This window comes from Priapulus caudatus, unplaced genomic scaffold, assembly GCF_000485595.1.
Source record: "Priapulus caudatus unplaced genomic scaffold, Priapulus_caudatus-5.0.1 Scaffold1379, whole genome shotgun sequence".
NCBI lineage: Eukaryota > Metazoa > Priapulida > Priapulimorpha > Priapulimorphida > Priapulidae > Priapulus > Priapulus caudatus.
Genome location: NW_014578440.1, coordinates 27217 through 35860, shown reverse-complemented (window position 1 = coordinate 35860; position 8644 = coordinate 27217). Strand labels below are relative to the sequence as shown.

The following is an 8644-nucleotide window of genomic DNA, read 5'->3' as shown; positions in this document are numbered from 1 at the left end:
ATGACCTTGACTTCCCACCGACCCCCCGACCTCGACGCCTCACCGACCTCACAACCTCGACCCTTATGACCTTGACTTTCCACCGACCTCGACGCCTCACCGACCTCGCGACCTCGACTCTTATGACCTTGACTTCCCACCGACCTCGACGCCTCACCGACCTCGCAACCTCGACCCTTATGACCTTGACTTCCCACCGACCTCGACGCCTCACCGACCTCGCAACCTCGACCCTTATAACCTTGACTTCGCACCGACCTTGACGCTTACCCTTGAGCTTGCGCTTGGTGTCGTCGTCGACCTTGCGCGGGTTGACGCATTCCGGCAGGTTGAACGCGCGCAGCACCTCAACTCCTCCATTTACTACTAACTTTTCTCCTACTCTACCCTCACCCTTGAGCTTGACTCCCCCCTGATCTCGCGACCTTGACACCCCACCAAACCTCACATCCTTGACCCTCACCCTTGAGCTTGACTCCACCCCTGATCTCACGACCTTGACCCTCACCATTGACCTCGATGCCCAAACCGACCTCGCGACCTTGACGCTTACCCTTGAGCTTGCGCTTGGTGTCGTCGTCGACCTTGCGCGGGTTGACGCTCTCCGGCAGGTTGAACGCGCGCAGCAGGCCCGCCTGCACGCGCCTCAGCTCCTCACTGCGCATCCCGTCCAGTAGGTGGCGCAGCAGCTCGTGGCTGTCCTGCTGCTGGAAGCCCTTGAATCGCGGCGCCCTGCGTGGATAGAGAGAGAGCGTCTGAGAGACAGAGAGATAGAGAGAGAGCGAGGAGGGAGAGAGCGAGCGAGAGATAGAGATAGAAAGAGCGAGGAGGGAGAAAGAGATAGAGAGAGAGCGAGGAGGGAGAGAGAGAGCGAGCGAGGAGGGAGAGAGAGAGAGAGCAAGGAGGGAGAGAGAGATAGAGCGAGAGGGAGAGAGAGAGAAAGAGTGAGAGAGCGACAGGAATAGAGAGAGCGACGTAGACCTGTACGGGCACAGACAGAGACGACCAGCAGGTGGCGCAGCAGCTCGTGGCTGTCCTGCTGCTGGAAGCCCTTGAATCGCGGCGCCCTGCGTGGATAGAGAGAGTGAGAGGGAGGGATAGAGAGAGCGACGTAGGAACGGAGACAGACAGAAGCGGAGCTGCATGTGATATGCGGGTATCTTCTTCTTCTTATTATTATTATTAATCTTAGTATTCTAGTTCCCTAAAAATTACATGTAAATATGCGTGCGTGCGTGTGTGCATATGTTATATTGCTGTGAAAAATACAACACTGTAATTTGTGCAGTGTGTCGCTCAGGATGAAATAAAAACCAATATTGCCAGTAAGGAAAATCAATGTTGTCCACTGAACATGAGACTTGATTTTCTATCCTTGGACAACAATGATTTTAAACAATACTTGTGTTTCCCTCGCAATGATTGTATAATATACACACATGTACGCACACATACATGCGATTTTGCTACAGGAAAACACGTCCGACTGAAGTAAAGTAAGCAATAATATAAAAAAAAAAAATTTAACAATAATAAATAATAAAAAATTAAAATGGCCGTTTTCACTTACTTTTTACAGACCTGCCCAAAGAGGGTGCTGGGACTTAAGTTGCTGCTTTTCCCTGCAGAGTGCATTTCCCGTAGGAAGCCGAGCAACGCCTGCGTGAGCGCGCCTGCCTCCGGTAGTGTGACTTGTAGCGCCCCCTGTGGATCAATGAAACAGTAGCAAATGTTACAAATACACATTTTTTTGATAAAATACCTAAAGGTAAGTAATATTATGGTGAAAACGTATTGTTTATTGTTTTTATTACTGCAGCAAGGGGTTTTATGAGAAGCAATTTATGAGAAGCGTGAATGACTTGCAGGCATTGCTCCCCCTTCTTTCTCCCTCTCCCTACGCCTCTCTGTTCCTCTCTCTCTCTCATGTTCTCCCCTCTCCCTCATGCTCTCCCCCTCTCTTGCTCTCTCTCTCTCTCTCTATCTTTCTGTCTCTCTCTCTCTCTATCTTGCAGCAAAAGTGTTGCATCTTCTGGTGTGCGGGTGGGGTGGAGAGCGCGTGAGAGCGCGGGGCAGGGAGGTTTAATGACGAAGCAAATGCTTGTGATTAACTCGTAATTATATACAGTTATGTACAGTATTAATTATTATAATATAAATATATATATTTTATATAATTGTATGTTTTTGTAATGTATATATTTTAAAAATCATATATAAATATAAATGTTGTAATATGTTATATGTTAAAAATGTCTATATATAATATATTATGATAATATATATATATATATACATATAATATTCATAATTTATTTATTTTCATATAATTTTTTAGAAATAAGGCATTATTGTGTATGTGGTGCCACTAAGTTGGCACATGTCTGTCGCTGTATAGAGGTCTACCTTATATGATCGCGTAACTAACCGCGGGCGCCTAATAAGCCGCACCTCAATTTAAATCGGTTAACCAAGTATATGTGCTCTGGTATTATTTTCCACATGCACTTAGGCGCACTATATAACCGCAGAGCAAACTACAAGGTTGAAAATCTGAAGGCCAAATTTGCGGTTATTAACGCGCATATATTCACGGTAAACATTTATCTGCATAATTATGTTCCTGACCAATCAATTGCTAGGTTGCTGGTACAAGTCGCAAAGTGTGTTATTATTATATAGTAAGTCTCAGGGGAAGATAGAAGATCTCCCGCTAGATGTCGCATTATTATAAAATTAAGTTGTGATAGAAAATCAGTTAACCATCCCTAAGTGTTTTTTCGGTTTAAAAAAAAACCCCCCCCGCCCCCCGCCCGCCGCGCCCCCCCGCCGCCCGTGCGCCCCTGCGCCCGCCCCATGTAAAAATGTTCTACCCGCGCCGCCGCCCCCCGCCCGCCCGCCCCCCCACCCGCCCCGCCACCCCCCCCCCCCCGCCTTTAAAAAAGGAAAAAAAAAGAAAAAAAAAAAAAAAAGTCTGGGGTGATGATGCGGGGCGTTGGGGGGGTTGATGAGGTTGGGGGGGTTCTCTGGGGGGAGGTGGTATTGGGGGGGGGGTGTGGTAGGAGGGGGGCGGGTAGTGGGGGGGAGGTGGGGGGGAGGCTGTGTGGGAGGGTGGTGGGGGGGGTGGGCGGGGGGGGGGGGTAGGGGGGTGGGAGCCGCCGCCTCCGCGCCCCGCCCCGAACGCCGCCGGCGCCGCGCCGACCGCCCGCCGCCCGGCGCTTTTTTTTATTCTTTTTTGTTGATTGTCCTAATTCCTAAACTAAAAACAAATTAGCACGAAAATAATAAAAAATAAACTAAATAATAGACAAAATTACACAATCAGAGCCGTCCCTAGCGATCACTTAATCTCCCCACTGTGCAAAATTTTTATGGTAATTTGTCGTGAAATCTGCTCCGGCCATGAAAAAATGCTCTTTTAACATCACCGTTCCGTGGAAAGCTGACGGGAAAACGAGTTGACATAAAGTAAGGAGTAATATAAAAAAGTGTACATGCTCCGCCACATTTCCCTGCGTACATAACCGTAAGTCGCCTTTGTTTTTTTCCCGCCGAACATCGGCCGGATCCACGCAGGGGCGCCGGCGAAGAACGCCGTGATGATTTTGCCCTTCGCGAAGCGCGAAGCCAAGAGCAAGCATCAGAAGAAGAAGGAAACGAAAGAGAAGCGTGAGTCGGCAGTGGCGCCTCGCCGTGGCAGAAATTGCGAGCGCCGAGCCGGCGCCAGCCTACGGGTAACGGGGTGCGCATTTGGCTGCGGCCGACCCGAAGATGGAAACCGGCCTATAGCTCGTTCGATTGCGTGCGTTGTCGTGTGACGGTGCCGAGGCAACAGAGCTCGCAGCAGACTAACGACAGCGACCGCATTTTCTCTACAGCAGAAGAAGATGCCAGGTAGGGCGCGTAGAGCCCCTGCCACTGAGGCCGCGGCCGTTGCCGGACACAGGGCGTGGTCGGCGACGACGAGAGACCGAACTGACCGTCCACCAAGGGCCGCGCGAAGGAGACAGCGGCGAGCGTCAAAAGCTTGCAGTGAACGGAGCCTCTCCGGTCGCACCTCACAGGTAGAATGAATTTACATCGTTACACAGCATGTATGCCTACGCGGAATACAGACTCACCATTAAATCAATGACTCTAACGGGAATATTATGACTTCAACGTGAAATACAAGGGTACATTAATACAATGACATTACGGAATATAATACTTCACGATAAATACAATGATTACCATTAAATACAAGACTTACGCCGAATATAAGACTTCACGTGCATACCAATGACTTTAACGGGGAATAACTGAGTTAATAGGAATAACACTGACTACAGTAACTACAATGTATTTTATATAATAGAGGAAACATGATTACAATGCCTTACAAAACTTCCTACAAAAAACCATCCTTACGACTTTATCAACAGAGTCTGTCATGATCTTAGAAGTAATTCGTGGGACTGCGAGCATTACTGTTCAGATAACATTGGCATATCGAAAGTAAATGTAAGAGACAATTTCAATGGAGGGTGTAATCGTTATCTACATGTCACTGTTTTTGCTCCTAAGATCGCTGGATGTTAGACGACCATGTTGACAAGAGGGGGGGGTTGACATCTGTAAGCAGAATCACAATGCGTCGCAGTAGATCAGTAATCCACATAGCACGATAGCAACAGCCCCATTATAATCGGCCCTCGATGATTGTTATATGAGCCTTTATGATTGTTATAGGCCTCGATATGTAATGTCTCTCGATATGTTATACGTCCTCCATGAATTGTTAACGGTCCCTCGATGATTGTCTATATACGTCCGTCCGACATTGTTATAGTCATCCCTGCGAGTGAAATATGTTATACGGTTTCTCGATGATGTATATGTCTCCTCATTATGTATACGTCCGTCCATGATTGTATACAGTCCCTCAGATGATTTTATATGGGTCCGTCCACGATTGTTATATCAGTCCCTCGACTGATTGTTAACGGGTCCCCGATGATGTTATATGGTCTCTGCGTGCGATTATGTTATACTTGGCTCGTCCAGATTGTTAACAGTCCTCCGATGATGTTTAAATAGGGTCCCTCGATATGGTATAACGGCCCTCGATGATTGCATTACAGACCTTACGATGATTGTTATAATTCGTCCCTCGATTATTGATTAGTAATCAGTCCTCGTTATTGTTATACAGTCCTCGATATTGTTACGGTCCCTTGATATTGTATACTCGGTCCCTCGACTGATGTACAGGGTTCGTAGCGGGTCTTTCCAAAGTCTTATAATAACTTATTTTGTCCAAAAATAATAATAAGGCCTTATACAGTACTATTTGTAAATCTTAAGAAAAGTACTAAAGGGACATAGCCCTAGGATTACTGCCATACACTGTCTTACTCGTAAACAAATCGTCTATATCCTTCACATTATTTGTCACCAATACTTAATAATTATTTACACATCAACGCTACGAGAATTTAAACGGCGCCATGACATCCACGCCCGCGACCGTGCTGCACTTCTGAGAAAAAGTTGCGTATTGCATTTTTATTTTGCAGGTAAAGAACCGAGGCTAAAATCACAAAAGTGACATAATTTAACCTAAGCTATAAAACCGAACGAAATTCATTTAGGGCAAATTTATCCATATTAATACTACTGAAATAATATGCTCGTTTAAAGATATTACAACCTTTGGCTTTTAAATGACATAAATAAAAATGACCTCGTTCTGTAGCCCTTGCTTGCAAACGTGGTTTTCGGGCACTTCCCAGATAGGTGCGCTTGAGGCGCCACCGTCGTTACGACAAAACCTGTCGTCGTTAAGTTATTAAAACTATTTTTTAAAAATATTTCTAAGGTGATTGAACATGAAACTTTATGTAGTGCAATATAACCTAAATTAGCTGAAAATAACCTAGAACCATAACGAGCTACTTGTCCTTAAAGTCCTTATTTTGCCTAAAGACATTTTTCAACATTTTCTTGTTGAATTGGTCGAAACGGCTTATTAAAATAGTATAGCGTACTAATAGCTTGATCGAATCAGAAAATCGCGCGTAAAAAATTGTTAATTTTGGCCTCCAAAAGATCTCATAATCCTAAATCAACATTGTCTTACTACTATGAACCTGTGTTATATTGGTCTCCTCAATATTGTATATCGGTCCTCGAGATTGTATACTGTCCCTCATGATTGTTATCATCGGTCCCATTTCGATATGTTATCGTCCCAGATGATTGTATGCGTCCCTCGATGAATGTTATATTCGTCCCTTCATAATTGTTATATCGGCCCTCGATTATTGTTAAATCGTCCCTCAATGATGCTATATCGTCCCTTCGATGATTGTTATACGGCCCCTCGATGATTGTATACTGTCCTCGAGTATTTTTTATAATCCTCGATATTGTTAAACGATCCCTGATGAATGTTTATATGGTCCCTTACTCGCATGATACATTGCAGATGCTGTGCTTAGAATTTGCTGTCGCGACCGTCCCGGCGGCGATGCGACACGCTCGCATGGATATGAAACAGTTTGAACGTCCTCTCAGGGGTGGTCGCGACGGCGCAGCACCATCTGCGACGCGGAGCCGCCGCCTACGCGGCTGCTGCTCTTTGCTCGAATCAGACGCAGGGCCGACAACAACGTGAGTCCGCAACGAACGTTGCATAGGGAGCTCCGCGTTCGCAAGTCGATGCGCCACAAAGGGCGCTCATGCGAGCGACGATGTCAACACCGAGAGCTCGCCAAAAACAAAGGGCGTCACGCAGTTTGCTCCCGAACAACGACACTCGGCGACGTGACGGTGGCGCCTGGGTGTCCATTGCCGCCGGACTCCCGCACTCGCCGACGGCTGCGGAGGCGTACAAAAAGTCATGCGTCGGTCTCGACACGCTCTGCGAGCGTAGCCGATCCGGCGGCCGCGCGAGTGCAGCCTGCTCTCTGTTGCATCAAGTTCAGCGAACAGCGGACTGCCTGCACGAAACAACGCTATCGGCTGCGAGACGTGCATCACGCCGCTCGAAAGACAACAGCGACTCGGCGACGGTAACACCCATCTCCTCCTACGTGGTCCAAAACAAAAATATTGGTTACGCGTTAGCAATGCCGACAAAGAAATAGCGAGGTAGGTAGGGAAACATGTTTATTTCTTGAAATATTTATTTACGAACCATTCCAAAGAAGTGCTTGTGGTCCTTGAAGTAGAACTGAAAATTTAAATTAAAACCTGAATAAAAATGTTAGGGTCGCTGGCAATAAATAGGGTCAGTTCGGAAACCGTAACGCACACCTATATTTTGTTTTGGCTAGACAGTCTACACAGTACACACTACCCCACTACCACGGCTTAATTGGTAAGTCTCGCGTCGGGCCAAGTGAAGTGTGGGTTCGACCCCGGCCGTGCATACAAAACACTTAAAAATGTGCCACGCGCTTTCCTCGTTACTCTAGCAAAAAGAATAGAGTGGTGGAAAAACGATGTCAAATGAGAGCCCTTGATCGCGACACCTGTCATGAAAAACTTGTGAACTCCAACTAGCTCCACTAGGTCCAGTAGCCCAGTAGGCACCCGACAAACATTAAATTCCCACAGATACAGGTGATAGATAAATATAATATATATATATACTTGAATATGATATAATTATAAATTAAATACGGTAAGATACCATCGATGCAACTCTATCAATACACCAGCCACACTCTCACTCATGAAAAACCAACAACAACAATAAATAATAAATATAATAATAAAGTAATTATAATAAATACAATAAATAAACTAATCATAATAGTAACAATTACAATAATATATACACATAATATAATAATAAGCAATAAATCTATACATGGACAAAGTATAGATCAAGAATTTAAAACGACTCAAATCTACCTAACGTGTGCTTCAGCGCCAGATAGTCAATCCTGCATTAATTCTTTTCTCCCAAATGCTCTTGCACTATTGCTATCGTAATTGGTGTTGCTATCGCCCCGGCGTGGAAAGCCAGTACACGCAACGTGGCAGCACCAATGTTAGATTAGGTTAGGATCAGGGTTAGGGTTAGGGTTAGGGTTTTTTCATCTGATATAATGTCCCACACCATAGATAAATTTTGTGATGACACCCTATAGTATATGAGATCCGATATATAGATAATTTTATGTAGCGTTATGTTTAGTTAGGGTTATTGTTACTCGTAACTTTGAAGTATACTCCAACTGTATCACCCGGTGACCGTCCCATCACGCCCGGGGGATAGGTGCAACACCTAGAATAATAAATGCTGTGTTCTTTGCTACCGTCCCTGGAAGGCAACTTCACTAACGTAAACACTTCGCTTAGTGATAAGAGCTAGACTGCTAGTCCAGCAGTGTGGCGCTGTTACGACATGCTCTGAACTGTTCTATTGTCAAGGCGAAGCCGAGCCGTCTACACGACGGCCAGCAAGCCAGTTTCCTATCTACAACCCGCCCTCGTCTCACGCACATCTCAAACGCTTCCAGCAGGTAACGTCCATCCGTTTCCCCGCCCACAAGCGTCATCGCTCGCGCGCGCCACTCATCTGGTGCGGCAGTCGTTCTCGTGTGTTACGTCGTTTGCTCTGTTGTTTCGATTTGTATGTCAATGACACCAG

At 45.9% G+C, this 8644-nt stretch overlaps 1 protein-coding gene across 1 annotated transcript in view; it reads right to left on the bottom strand.

Annotated features, from left to right (window-relative positions):
• LOC106816445 overlaps nt 1–8644 on the bottom strand; it is a 28128-nt gene that overhangs the window by 4126 nt on the left and 15358 nt on the right. The gene's annotated exons all lie outside the window — the stretch shown is intronic.